The 15124-nt window shown below is 37.7% G+C and overlaps 1 protein-coding gene across 1 annotated transcript in view; it reads left to right on the top strand.

Annotated features, from left to right (window-relative positions):
• Window positions 1-630: 630 nt before the first annotated feature.
• The window catches only part of TRPC4 (transient receptor potential cation channel subfamily C member 4), a 262688-nt gene continuing 248194 nt past the window's right edge, over window positions 631-15124 (top strand). Inside the window, exon 1 of the mRNA XM_003799706.3 lies at window positions 631-1445. The gene's annotated coding sequence lies outside the window, so the exon portion shown is untranslated. The remainder of the gene's footprint in view (window positions 1446-15124) is intronic.

Here is a 15124-nt window from a genome sequence, read left to right as displayed (position 1 = left end):
CTGCTGGGATGCCATCGGCGGCGACAGCAGATTACTCCAGAGTTTGCGAGAAATAGAGGGAATCAAGGAGAGAGGGAGAGTCGTGAGGCGCTAAGAATCATCAGCTAAGCTTCCACAGAGCGCAGCTCTGCTTTACCACTGTCCTCTCAGTCCTTCCCCTGGTCCTGGAGCCGGGACCCAGCAAGCCTTGGTGAGTGACAAGCTGGGTGGGGATCACCGCGTCGCAGTTATAGCAAGTAAGTTATTGTCAACTTTGCCAATACTGTCTATATTTCCTATCTGCATTTTAGTCTTATTTTTGTGTGTGAACACCAAAGAGATGGGCCAAGAGATAACCTGTATATTGAAACAGCAATCCGGCGCGCGAATGCGAGTCACACACACACACGCGCGCGCGCACGCCGCTCCTGCAGCCGCCCCACCGCCGGCTCTCAGGCTGGCCCGCGTCTTGGGTTTTAGTATTTGGAAACTTGCCGGTTTCCTCTGTGTGCTGGATGGGGGTGGTTGGTACTCCTGCGGCTCATCATTTACTCATTGCAATCGGCTCGCTTGTTGAAGCGGGTGGCAGCCGCTCCTCCGGCTCTCGCTGGGAAAGTCTGACATCTTGAGGCCGGGACAGGGGTTACCAACCCCAGACGAGCCGGAGAGAGGGAAGAAGCTTTGAGAGTTGCCGGGGTTACTTTTTTCCTGTCGGGCGACCCGGCTACCAGCCTTCTGCGTGTTTGGTTACCGGAGCGGGAGCAGGGCGTTCAGAAGCGGGCTCCCCGCCCCAACCCAAGTCCGGCCCCGGTCCCGCAGAGCCCGCCCGGAGTCTGGAGGTGCGTCTGGCCTGCATCTGGGACCAGAGTGGGTTCTCTCACCACTGACTTGGCTGGGTGACAGCTGGCTTGCGGTGAGCGCCTCTGCCCACTGGCTGACCTCAAGCATTTGACCCAGGGAGGTGGAGGATTTCGAGGGCTGCAGATCTGGGACTGAGTGCCTGCTCCTCCGGCGCGTGGATGCCACGCAGAGTGGTGCGGGGGAGGCTCGTCTTGCCTGACTGTGCCTTTCCAGAGCGGTCTGTGCGGACCCCGAACCCAGCAGCCGCTAGGGACTGAGGGCCAGTGCCTTCCTCTGGGCTCAGCCGCTATCAGCCGTAGGAACTCTTAACTTTATCCAGAAGGATCGGTGGAGGAGGGTTCTCCTCCCGTGGTGCTGACCACCCCCTCCCGGACCGCCCTCCCCCTGCTTCCAATGGCTTCGCCTTCAGAGCATCCTCACTCCGCCCAGTTCGGTGCCAACTGCGTGGGCTCCGGCTTCGTGCGTTTTCCTTGGAATGCTCCAAAACTCTGCAGCGACTAAGGAAATCCCTTCGGAATTTGTCCGGCGTGCTCTCACCAGGCACTTCGCTGGTGCTGTCCGTCGTTGGATCCCATCACTTCAGCCAGAAGATTGCAACTTTGCAGGTAAATAAGGATGTCGCCTGGAGCTCCATTTGCCTGGAGCTCCACTTCGCCTCCTTTTGGGGATCTCAATTAAGTTTCTTAAGCTGCCTGGGAAGCTGGCTCGCTCCTGGGAGGCGGATATCCCTGGAGGGTTACGAGTTCAAAAGGCTCTGGCTGCTCGGTTTCTCTTTACGGCTCTGCAAGAGACGAGTGAAGGTTTCCGTGCTTGGCCTGAGCCGGCGAGTTTGGGGGTGCTTCTCAGGCTTTCACAGCTCGGGGGAGAGGGCGAGGAGGGATCCCCGTGTGACATCTACGGTAAACAAAGGAGCCGCAGCCACACGATGGTGCGGGGGTAATGTGGCTGCCTTTTTAGCCTTTTGTGTATTTCGGGAAAATAGGGATCCTGGGAATCCCTGGGCATTTGTGCGTAAACTCTTACCTTTCTGGCACCTAAATGGGGGAAGGAAGCAAGAAAAGTGATCGATACCCTGTCGCTCGATTACTCTCTGCGTCATTTCCATCCGCTGTCAAGAAACAGAGACACTTTCACCGGTGGTGCTGGCCCTACTCTAGTGATTCCTAGTTCGCCTGACGACGAGATTCCAAGTAAGCCTATGACCCTATTTGCTACTTGGGTGAATTGCTGAGATTCACTGCACAACTTGTTGTTCCAGCTGTGAACCCAGCTGCCTTTTGTGACTAGAAACTAGAGCATACAGGAAACGCGTGGAGGGTTTGAAAGAGCTGAGGAAGGGTCCTCTTATCTCGTCTGCTGCGCTCACGGTGGACATCCACTGTGGCGTGTCCTGGCTCACATGGTTTCTTGGGGAGGCCCTTCCCAGTGAAATTCCACAGCTGTAAAATGCAGCAAGTTGCTTAAGGAGTAAGCACCAAGCCAAAGGAGTGGGAGGAGATAGAGGCAAGCTTTAGTTGTCTTATTAAAAAAAAAATAGAACAGAAAAACAGACTTGTAAAATTGAAAAAAAGAAAACTTTCTTGGGGCTCACATATTCCTAATGTTTCTTCTATAGTGAATAATCACAACAAAAAACAATTATAAATCCTTTAAGAAAAATGGTTTTCTGGAAGGGTTCTTTCAGGTAAAACTCTGAATTAGATAGTGAGAGTAAAAATGGGTGGAGATGTGAAAACGTGGAAATCTTCATGCCTGTGTTAGGGCTTGGTACTTAAACTTACATTTGTAATTCCCACTTCTGTTCAGCTGGAGGGGAGACCTGGAAACACCTTTCTTCAATATTAAAGGGGGGAAAAGCAATAAGATATAGGGGTAACTATCAAAAACTCAAAACTAAAGTCAAAACTCAGTAAGACATTGTGAAAGAAGCACTTTCAAAACTATATTTATTAATTCATACAGTTGTTAATGTAAATCTTCCCATCAGTAGAAGTTAAATGGGTTTTATCCAAGTATTTTATGCAAATACCTTGGATTAATAAAGATTAGCACAGGTGGAAAGAAAGAAGGCACTTCATTGTTGATAAATAAGAGAGCAACCAGCTGGCGATTGGCTGCCTTTCAGGGGAGTTTGATCAGAACTAAATTACCTGAGTTCAAACTTCAGATGGGGCACCAAAAAAAAAAAAAATTAAGTACTTTCAATACTGTGCTGCACTTGAGGTTGGACTGAAGGTGATTTATGCCACAAAAGGCACAAAGAGGAATTCTAACATGTTTATGATACTGATACACAGGAGGTACCTAATATACAGTGGGTGAATACATTTATAATTAGATAAATCATGATGAAAAGACTTGTGATTGCAATTTTACAAAAGTTCTTCATCCTCAATGAGACCTTGAACACTCCCCAGAGCATAATGCAGCCAAGCCAGACAGATAACAAACGTGTCTCTCTAGTACAACCTATCAAACGTTGACAATGTCTGAAGATTTGTGACTTTGAAAAATGAGATTTCAATTTATTGTTGCACTTACCTCCAGAAAGTCAAGATCAAAATGCATAATGAAGACTAAGACAAGCTTCAAAGGTTTTATATGAATTTTGTGGTCAATTGAATTATTAAAATATTAAGAGATCAAATAACTTTCCATATGATGAAACCTTAATCAAGTCATACTTTACATAGCTAGTAAATAACAGAAGCAATGCTGGTTTTCTTTCTGATGAGGAGAAATCCGACCATCTTGCACAGTATACGCATTTCAAACTTCCTTTCTCCCTTAAACTCCATGGAGAGCAACAGCCATCTAAAGAACTAAAATTTATCTGGTTCAACATCTTCTTTCAGGAACCTGATGCTAAATAAATTTAAAAACAATAACTTATGTTTTATAAATGATTACATCATTTCAACCCATGAGAAATATGGATTAGACGGACTATCTTGCAATATTTGATATGGTTCTATCAAAATTCGCATAAACTATACGCTATTAAAACATCTCTAATTGTAATAAGTAGGCTTAAAAAGATTACTGTCCAGGAAAGGTAGATGAAAGATAGCAAAGTATGCAATCATTTTTTTCCTTTATTGTATCAAAATAATAAAAATATTATTTTTATTTTTGATCATCTGGTCAAATGATATCAACCTATCCTATTCTAAATATGATTAAATTCTACAAAGTATAATAATGCCACTTAAAATGTGCTGATTTTAACCACATTGAACTAAAAAATACATTTAAAAATATATTTTTGGAAATGTTCTATTATATTTTATACTTGCATGTTTAATTGCCAAGATAATTTATAGCAATTCAGATAACCAACATTCTATGTAGCAGCTAAAAATTGAAATAATGTCCCTTTTCTAATTAATGCATGTGTAGCTACAAAAATAAAGATATGTTTGTTCAGGGGTAAATATGGTAAATATCAGTGCTCAAAGAGAAAAGAGATTTTTGTAAGTAAATATAGGCATATGAAAAATACCAAACTGTAGCTAGGACTTGACAACTGTGGTCAGAATTTTTTCTTGTGAAAATGTGATTGTTTTATTTTTGAAAATAATAAGCTACGTGAAGGGAAACATAATAAACTATTAAATTTTATTTATTCTAAATCATTGCCAAACATTTTATGAAATCAAATTCTAATGGGCATTTTGACTTTCTAAATTGTATTGTCTGGGCTCTGTTGAAATCAGTGTCTCTGACCTCTTGGTTACCTATGAAAAACCTACCATGATCACTTGGTTCTGCTTTAAAATGAGGTTGCGGAGACAGTGCAAATAATATTCTTGGCTTTTCACCTAACTTATGCCCTGTTCCTCTTCCTCAAGTAAACATTAAAACTGGTTCAATTCAACATAACTGAAATTGGGCTTTGGTTTCTGTCTAGTTATAATGAAGGACTGATTTAGAGCTCTCTTCTTTCTCCCTGTGTTTTCTACTTCTAACCCTTCCAGATGTGTCGAGACCTCAGTATTTTAAGAGAGTTGAGACTATTTTGATCAGGGATATAATGTCATGGCTGTGCCTTTTCAAAAATCAGCATAAAATCAGCACACAAGATAAAGACCAGATCTCTGAGAACAGTAGTACTATGGAAATAACTTTGTGAAGAAAAATATATATTTAGGAAAAAATCATTTATTGGGGAAGCAAAATTAATACACACACACATTGAAAATATATTAATTTTAAACCACATTGTTCCACAAACTATTTGGCAAACTAATGTGTCTATTTTAATTTTTTAAAAACCTGGCTTAGCGCCTGTGGCTCAAGTGGCTAAGGCACCAGCCACATACACCCAACGTGGCAGATTTGAATCCAGCTCATGCCTGCCAAATGACAATGACGGCTGCAACCAAAAAATAGCCAGGCGTTGTGGCGGGCACCTGTGGTCCCAGCTACTTGGGAGGCTGAGGCGGGAGATTCGCTTGAGCCCAGGAGTTGGAGGTTGCTGTGAGCTGTGATGCCATGATACTCTACCCAGGGGGACAGCATGAGGCTCTTGTCTCAAAAAAAAAAAAAAAAATGGTAAAAAGAAAAAAAAACCTAAATGAATGACCCTTCTCAAAGATGTTTAATTTGAATATAAAAGAAAGGGAGTACTTGCAGAAGTTGATCTACTATTATAACTAAACTGTAAATGATTTCTCATTAATATTAATACATGTTTTGTCTTGTTGAAATACATCAATGTCATAGAATAATGACTTCTTGAGAGATAAAAGGTACATATGCACACAATTATACACATAATATTAGAAATATTAATTAAAACATTAATTTAAAAATATGCATTGATAGCTTTAGCACACTGCAGTCTTCTTGAGAAGTGACAAGTGCAATGAAATGAATCACATGTGCATTAATTATATTCTGGATACTGTAAATAATTTATTTGAAAAAGTACTATCAATACTTGAAATTTACTTAAGACAGAAAAGAGGAACTATTATGAAAAAAGAGAAAGGGCAAATAAGGAAGGAAGGGGACCAGTATTTATGAGAATTTAATGTATGCCAGGCACTGTGCTAAAAATCTTTTATAAAAGCTTTTTTCTTGGTATCTTCACATCCACCTTGAAAGTGAAGGATTATTTTCACATTTTAACAATGTCAGAAAGACTAAGACTAAATTTCCAAAAATTACAAAAGCTGCTTTGTGGTAAACCCAGGACTTGAAACTATGTTTATTTGATTCTAAAACCTATACTCTTTTTACTTAGTTCCTGTGGTTTCTAAAATAAAATTAGTTTTTTAGTTTTGGGGTTTTTTTTTTGTGGAGACAGTCTCAGTTTGTCACTCTGTCACTCTGGCATCATAGCTCACAGCAACCTCAAACCTGTGAGCTCAAGAGGTCATCTTGCCTCAGCCTCCCAAGTAGCTGGGACTATATATAGGTGCCCTCAATAACACCGGCTATTATTGTAGTTTAATTTAGTTTTTTTAGAGATGTGGTCTTGCTCTTCTTCAGACTGGTCTTGAACTTCCAAGCTTGAACAATCCATCCTCCTTGGCCTCCCAGAGTGCTATGATTATAGGCATGAGCCACTGTGCTTGGCCAAAATTAGCAGTATTTTAACAAGATTCATAAATTAATTCCATTTTAAAGCCATTTATATCTTGAATTTTTCAAACATTGTAACATTGGGACATAAACAACTGCTCCCATTGTGTGGACAGAATTTTAAACAATAGTCTGTTAATTAAAGTTCCACTGGTTTTGAAACAGATGAGAAAAGATACTCTTGGTTTGTTCTTAGAATCACTTTCTTCTCATTCTGAAATATAAATGTAACATATGGAAAAAACAGGTTTGTTTTCATGGGCATAATTCATAGTGGACCCATTGTTTCTTCAAATATTCAAGAGATTATACTTTTTCAATAAAATGTTTTCATTCAAATCTTTACATCTGTAGGCTGGTAATAAAATGCTTTTGTTTATTAAAAAACAGTCACGTTAGGCTATGTCAGGTTTATACTGCATCATATTAATGTTACATTAAATTTCTAGACAGTCTTTCTGTCTTAATTTTACCTGAAATTTTAATTATCTAATTAATTTAGTGCCCCTAGATATTTTAGAGGCACCTCATTCATACATCCTGTAATACATCTATAATATTCTTTAATTACTATGTATACCCATGCATTTGAAACTGACATACTTATTTCTAAAACATACTGACTTTGAAGTTAGGGGAATAAATTTCTTTGAATATATGTAATAATGTTACAAAAATTAGCACTGTATCCATTCGGCAGGTATTTGTTGAATATTAGTAAATGAATAAATAGCTAGATGAGCGGCACTGTGGGTAAGCTCTTCATTTTTGTTGCATTTTCTGGCAAGGCACCTTCTGTCTAGAAAACCTTTAAGTTTTTTCTTTCTGTCAAAATGTCTTTCAAGCACAAAAGCCTAGTTGGTGCCTAGCTGAAGCTCATATTACTGTCTCCTTGAAAGTTTCTTTCAGTGTCTCCAGATGTCCCAGGTATAAATACCTGTGAGCAAAGTTACAGTCTTGTTACAGTCTGCCTTGCAGGTGGTTAAAGGTCTGTCTCCAGATCCAGACAGGAAACTCCTTTAAGAAACTCAGGAAGTTCAAAAATGTATGAAGTTATAACTAAATTAGATTGCCATAAATATTATGCATCTGTAATTGAGCATATTAATTACTTTTATACTGCACTTGGCTAATTTTTGAGCATTTTTATTTATATAAAGGCACCAGTTATAATAATGATGCATGTATGTGAAATATTAAGTACCATATTTTTTCCCATGTTACAAACATAATTTCTCCATTTTCAATAGATGAAATTTCCAGTCAGCTGGTTACTTTATAATGCTCATTTATATAGAATTTATAGAACCAATTGTTGATGTACTTTAAGTGGTATCATGCAGTTCTTTTTGTCCTATTACACCATAAGAGGTTAAAGTTGGAAGAGGACAGAGACAATTATTTCCTTAGGAAGGTCTGCTACTGAACTCAAGAAAGCCATAGACCTTTATAGAGTGATTATATTTTACAAATTAAGGTGTTAGTTCATTTGAAGGCATGACAGTATGTGATGCCCCATTGTGGGTGGATGAGGAGTTTTAAGTCTTTTAATTCAATTAATACTTCATTGAGAGTTGAGTTTTCATAAATCAAGGTTCACGAAAAGTACTCAGACAGTCTGCTGCATTGGGTACATCTCACCTACGAATGGTAGTGGAGAAACCAGGCAAATGGGGAAGCTTGTCCCCCGTGCACACCCGCATTACAGCCCATTGTGTATTGATCATGATTTCCATTTCAGAATTAGTATAACTAGTGCTGACTATATGTGTTTGGAATCGATAAATGGAATAAATGACTGTGTAGATGATGGAATAGGTCTGTTTTCAGCTGTTATACTGACGCTTTAATTTAATACCCTTGCCATTCATGTAACTGATCACACTTCAGTATGAGTCCCTAAAAGTACAACAGAATGCTGAGAGGACAGGTGTAGCATGCAGTAAGTGAAGAACGAAGAATCCATCATGTTTTATATAAAGTCATTGTCACCATTTATGACAGCATGAGGAGCTTTTTTATGTAAATATCTCTTTCATGCTGAGGTGGCATGAAGCTGTACACCCTGAAGATTACTCAGTGTTCCTTTGTGGTGGTTGTAGCATATTTGAGACTTTCCTGAGTTCATTAGGAGATATATATATACGCATACATTTACACATGGACACATATATTAGCGTAAAACAACAAATAAAGAGTACGAGACTGCTCAAGTATGAGATACAAATTGCTAGCACAGAGCACAGAGTAACCCACGAAGGATGATGGGATCTGTTTGCCAACATATTAGAGTCCCTGTGGAGTGCTTAGATATGTAACAGAGGATTGTCAGAATGCTATCTAATTCAAAAGTATGTTTCTAAGCAGGTCTCCCATATCTTGTTAAATGATTATGCAATCGCCTGTCATATACCATTCTGAAAAATGCACCATCAGCTAATTTTGTTGTTGCACTTGCACAGACCTGGGCGGTGCAGCCGACGGCACACCTGCACTGAATTGCTGTGGCCTGTTGTTCCCATGGCTACAAGCCTGTACGGCACGTTACCTGACTGAATGCTGCAGGCAGTTGTAACACAGTTGTAAGCATTTGTACATCTAGACAGATCTAAACAGAGGAAAGATACAGTAAAGTACAGTATTATCATCTTATGGAAGCACCATTATTGTACTGTAAAAGATACAGTAAAGTACAGTATTATCTTCTTATGGAAGCACCATTATGTACATGGGATTCATTGATGGGACTTGTGTGTATATTGTAAATGCACAATGTGTGCCTACCAACACACTTACTGAGCACCTACTACATGACAAGCGCTGCTGGATTCTGAGAATACAGAGAGAAATAGGACATATACTTTCTTTTTTTTTTTAATATTTCAAGTAAATGTTGATCGCAAACCTGTTACATTACATTCTCTATATTATTTTACAAACATCTAACTATTTTCTTCTGATCTTTTCTCATGAAAATTGAGAACTCATTAAAGAAATAATAGAGACTATATTAAAATGAGTAGAGCCTATCCTTGGGCTTTAAAACAAAAACCAAACAAATAGACAAAAATCTTGGGTCATACTGGAGAAATCCAGTGCATCCTCTTTCCCACAAATTGCTATTTTACACAGGAATAAAACTTAAATTTCCAACTGTGAACCCATGATCAGTGTCAATGGCACTGCTGAGAGGATCAAGAGCAATGCTTTCCTCCCCTCCACAGACACTGCTCTGTTATTCAGAGGCTGTGTGTTTAGGTGAGGTGTTTCCCAAGGACTAGATGGATTTCCGGTGCTACATCCCCATCCTACATCCCCATCCTGCCTCATCCCACCCCCCACCCCCAGCCAGTGAAGCCACCATAAAAGCAGGAACCGATTTTAGAGCTAGAGCTGTGAGGATCTAGCCACTCACCGTGGGGCAGTGAGACCATGGCTCAGGAGACCCTTGGAAGACAGGGTCCACTCAGAGTCACCCAGCAGTGCTCAGTGTCCACTGTTAGCGTTTCTTACAGGCTCTGCTGTCTATAGCAGAAAGTATACTGAAAGCCTAGAAATAGTCCATCTTTCTCATATTCTTTGAGCTTGGAAACAAAACAGGGACTGGACTAGCTCATTCATCTTTTTAAAAACATTATTACATTATTAGGATCTACACTTTTAGGAGTACCCACTTTTGCCAAACTTTTTACTATTGAGAGTCGTTATGCCAAATAATCTCTGAGAGCCAGAATTGAGAAGAAAGGACATTTAAAGATATATCCCTTTGTATTTTCTGCATAAAAAGAAATGTTGGCAGCGGGGGAAGACTTATTTGCTTATCTGGTTCATTTTAACCTCACAGCTTAACATTCTCATTTGTAATGTGCAAGCTACTTGGAGCTGCCCTGCACATTTTCATTTAGCACTGCAGCACTGGGAACAAAGTGAACCAGCAAATGATTTTGCTCTTTCATGAATAAAAGAAGCTTCAGGGGAAAAAAATTTCATGATAATATACTTACGATAAATATTTTTCCATTTTATAAAATATCAACAACTTTAACTTGAAGAATAAGAACTGCTTTGCTTTATATTGTACATAGCAAAGAGCCACTAAAAACACAATTTGAAGCATAACTTGCTAACACACTTCAGGACTTCCTTAATCAATACTACATTGCTATACTTGAAATACTGGGTGTGATTCAGTATTGACTGTTTACCCCTTTTAGACTAAGGGTTAATGGTACTAATTATTGGCAACACAAAGTGAAGAATATTTGTCTTTGAAGTATAGTGTTTTAGCCTCTAATTAAAAAAATTAACTATCTGGGTGGTGCCAGTGTCTCAAAGGAGTAGGGCACCAGCCCCAAATACCAGAGGTGGTGGGTTCAAACCTGGCCCCAGCCAAAAACTGCAACAACAACAACAACAACAAAATAAATATCTATGAAGTTAATATAGCAAAAAGGAGAGAAAGGAAAGAAATTCAACATTTGAGGCACTCGATTGTTAAATAACCTAAATATATCAGACATATATAATGAGTTTTGTTTAATGAAAAATTTTGAGAGCTGAGCTACTTTCTTATCATACTTCTGCTCAAAATAAGACCTTCCCATCTTTAATATATAAAAGGATTCATGTCAAATAGTTAATGTGATAAATGAGATTCTCTAGCTACTTATACTGGAAATCAATTGATTTTACAAGTGTTCCAGTGTCTGCCAGACTTTATTGTGATTGTTTTAAAATAATGAAATAGGTAACAAAAGTAAACCTGCTATGAGTATTTCATTGTACTCTTTGGCTCATTTCAATATCACCAGCTGGTTGTGCTCCCTCAATCCTCTACCTGCAGATGGGAGTTTTCAGTTTCCTAATTGATCCTGAAGCTAAGTATGCTCCCTCCTAGATTAGAGACTGATGACAGAGAAGTTGCCATGTAGAAATGCACAGTCCCTGCTGCCAGCAGCACACCTCATGTAGATGGTGAATGTGATGCCATCCACATTGATGAGCATTTATGAAACTGGGGTACGATCATGCTTTCATGGTGAAATGTAATTACAGCCTCTACTGAATTTTATTAAATCTCATTATTAGTTTCTTATTTTCTTCAGGTTGTAGATAGAAATTTCTTCCTAATATACTTAAGAAAATGTCACATGAGAAGAGAATAAGAAAGTTTTAAGGAAGGAGAGTTCAGCTTACAATGACACAATGTGTTAAGTCTCTTATGCTTAACAAAAATGATCCGTATTTCCTCAACTCTAGTGTGAAGGGGACATCATTACATGGTTGGTACTGATGTTTCTAGCCAATATTAAGTTTTACACAAAAATACTAAAAAGTATTCACTACCTGAACATTTTCCAGTGTTTTATCCAAAATATAAAAATACTTAAGATACATTGTTGATGTCATTAATCATAAAGTTTATTTCCAAATAGTTTAACACTTTAATTTTAATTCATGTAATAAGTACTTTTAGTTTATTTTTCTTAAACTCTTAGCAGTATAGCTTTTGCAAGAATTTGCCATTTATTTGAAATACAAGTGTGAAACCAAGCCATACAAAATATTTATCAGTATGTTTGATAAGCTACTTTTCTCTTTACTTCTTAACCCAGAGTAGGTCAAAATCAATTGAAAGGATATATCTTTATCTTTTCAAAGATACTATTTATGCATACCACCACCCACGCATGATGGGGAGACTGAGTTGGACAGATTTATTTTTAAAGTTTTGAAAAGATAATTATATGTTTTATTTTCTATTTTATCTTTCTTTTTTATACTTGTTGATACCCCTCGTGGTCCTTTCAGATGTCCTCTAGTCCTTAAGCAGCACCAGGTCTCTGGAGGGGATTAACAGTTCTCTTTAGCATATCTTTTAGTGTATGTTGGCAATGAATTTCCTGTTTTTGTTTGATTAAAATGCTTTTATGTTGACCTCATTTGAAAGTTACTTTCACCGGTTAGAGTATTCTAGGTTGCAAATTCATTTTCTTTTAGAACTTTAAATATATCATTTAATTGACTTGTGGCATCCATCATTTCATTGAGGAAGTCTGCTGTAAGTCTGAGTATTGCTCTTTGAAGATAATGTGCTCTTCAATTTTTTTCATTTTTATGTTTTCTTTTAGTATTTTATTTTCAATAGTCACCCTGGATGGTGTGCTTTGAACTTCTACTGGTTGACATTTGGAGCATTTCTTAGATATAGCTTGATATCTTTTCTTAGTTTTAGAATATTCATCATCACTACCTTTTTAGATATAGTTTTATATTTTCCTTTCTTCTTTCTTATGGCCTCCAATTAACCATGTCTGTCCCTTTTTATTCCATGCCCCATAGTCTTGATGGTAATTCTTCTTTCAATGTATTTTTGACCTATATTGCTCTCTGTGCCATAATTTGGATATTTTGTTTATAGCCTCTTTTTTCTTCCATATCCTATCTGCTGTTAAATTAACTTCTTGAGTTACTAGTTTCAACTATTGCATTTTTTTACTTCAGGTATTCCCATTTTATTCCTTTTCTAAGATTTTAGAACCTTTACAAAATTTTACATTTTCCTATCTAATTTCTGAATATTTTGGAACATCACATTTTTAAAAATCTAGGGCTGGTAACTTAGATAACTGGGCTATGTTTTCATTTTTTTTTTTTTGTAATTTTTGTTCTTGGAATGCCTCATTTTAATATTTGAAGATGAAAAATGTCTATCAAAAATTGTAGAAGCTTTATCATCCTTTTTTAGAGAGGACATACCCTATTCTTTGGGAGGTAGATAGAATGAGAATAAATCATCTAACCCAATCACAAACTGGGATGACTGGAGACTGAAAAGTATCTTCTTTCTTTGCAAAACTTAACTTCCCACCAGGACATGGGAACCTTGTGTTCTAGTTACCTTGGCAAATGCCTTGAGAGCAAATGTGAATTGTACAAGGATGATTTATCTCTGAGTTGTCTCTCTCTATCTGGGATCTTGGCTCCTCACGTCCTAACTATTCCCCAACTCTTCTTTAGATAGACACGGGTTTATTTTCATATTTGTTTATACTAATATTTCCCCAGATTTTGTAATTGATTTCAGAAGGAATGTTAGTCCACTACATGTCATTCTATCATAGTCAACGACATAAGCCCTTCTTTTAAATTTAATCTCTAAACTTTTAGTTAAAATGTTTAAAACAAAGAAATCATAATCATATGTTATAGTGCAGATAAATAATTGTAATCACAGAAAGATAAATACAGCAACTGTAAAAGAGTTTTATAATATTTAACCTGTGGATTTTTTTTTTTTTTTTTTTTGCCACAGAAGTAATATTATTCTTGCAAAATTGTCAAGTCTTTTTCATTAGGAACTAAACAATCATTTCACAGCTATGTGGTATAAAATAATAAATTCTAAATAAGACCATATTAATTTGACACAAATCACTTTTAGTTAAGTTCCAACTAATAGCTCTTTCTTGAATAGCAAACACATCTTTAACTGATCAAAAAACTGTACTATAGTGCCTTATAGTACAAGCACTGTAAGCACTGTAAGGTAATAGTAATTTGACCTGTTTCTCATTGAGGTGAAATTTTTCAGGCCTCTGGTTTAGTAGTCCTCAATTCTCTTACTCAAAATACATTATAGAAGGGTGGGAAAGTGGGATAGTTCACTACTATCTGTCTTACATTTACCACTGTTACTGCTAAAATTGCCTAATGCTTGATAGAACATACTTTTTTAAGAATGTTCTGCAGATATGTCAAACACTATATTATGCCCAGAGTATATAATTTGAGACATAATTCAAACTTGTATATCAGACATTGTCTCCATATTGACCAATAGTATAATTGCAGCTTATGGTATCTGCTTATTGTAAATATCTGCTTATTGTAAATTTTGTGATTTTTTGTATAATTGAAAGCAGACCCTACTGTGCCATGTGAATATGATTTTATTTGTGTGAGAAATGGAATATTTGTCTTTTGTGTTTGTTTGTTTTCAATTTACATTGTAGTTTTAATATGTGCCAAGGAAATGCAGGAGTAAATGAGGGGAATGCTATCTTCCCAGTACAGACTTGACCATGATTAGATCCCAACACAGCATGGTCTCAGCTCCAGCCTGATGAAGTGAGAGTACTGTTTTCAGTGCTGAGCATTCCAGGGCTGGGGAGTTCAAGTTTTTCCCCACTTCTTTCCAGTTTAAGATCCTTATAATTACAGTGAGCCCTAGAGGAGGCTCGATGGAAAATCATTTAAATTTTCTCAGAAGACAGTTAAGAGGAGGTCACATTCTACTCAGTGCTGGTCGCTTATGTGCCAGTAGAGAGATCCTCATTTGTCCTGTGGGCTGATACTCCTAACCTGTCCCTAAGCTGGAAGTCAGATATCATGGTTCTGACTATAGTCCTCAAGACTACATTGACTGCCAAGAGAAAGAGTTTGTTGTATGGCCAATAAAAAGTACACTATCTCTGAGCTTCAGAAGACTCTACCTTGCAACCAGACTTTCTTTACAATGAAACATCTTTACTATAATCTTCAGGATTCATCAATAACTTATTCTCATTTATTGCTTAGTAGAATCCTATGGTGTGGGTGGATGAACCACAGTTTTTACATCAGCTGGGATGATGACATGGACAAATAAAAAGCATAGTGATCTCACTTCACCCCCAAGCTACGTTCCTACTAA

Source organism: Otolemur garnettii, unplaced genomic scaffold (genome assembly GCF_000181295.1).
Source record: "Otolemur garnettii isolate 467f Iridium unplaced genomic scaffold, OtoGar3 scaffold00154, whole genome shotgun sequence".
Classification (NCBI taxonomy): domain Eukaryota; kingdom Metazoa; phylum Chordata; class Mammalia; order Primates; family Galagidae; genus Otolemur; species Otolemur garnettii.
Note: the sequence above shows the minus strand (reverse complement) of the source record. Positions and strands in the feature narration are given on the sequence as shown.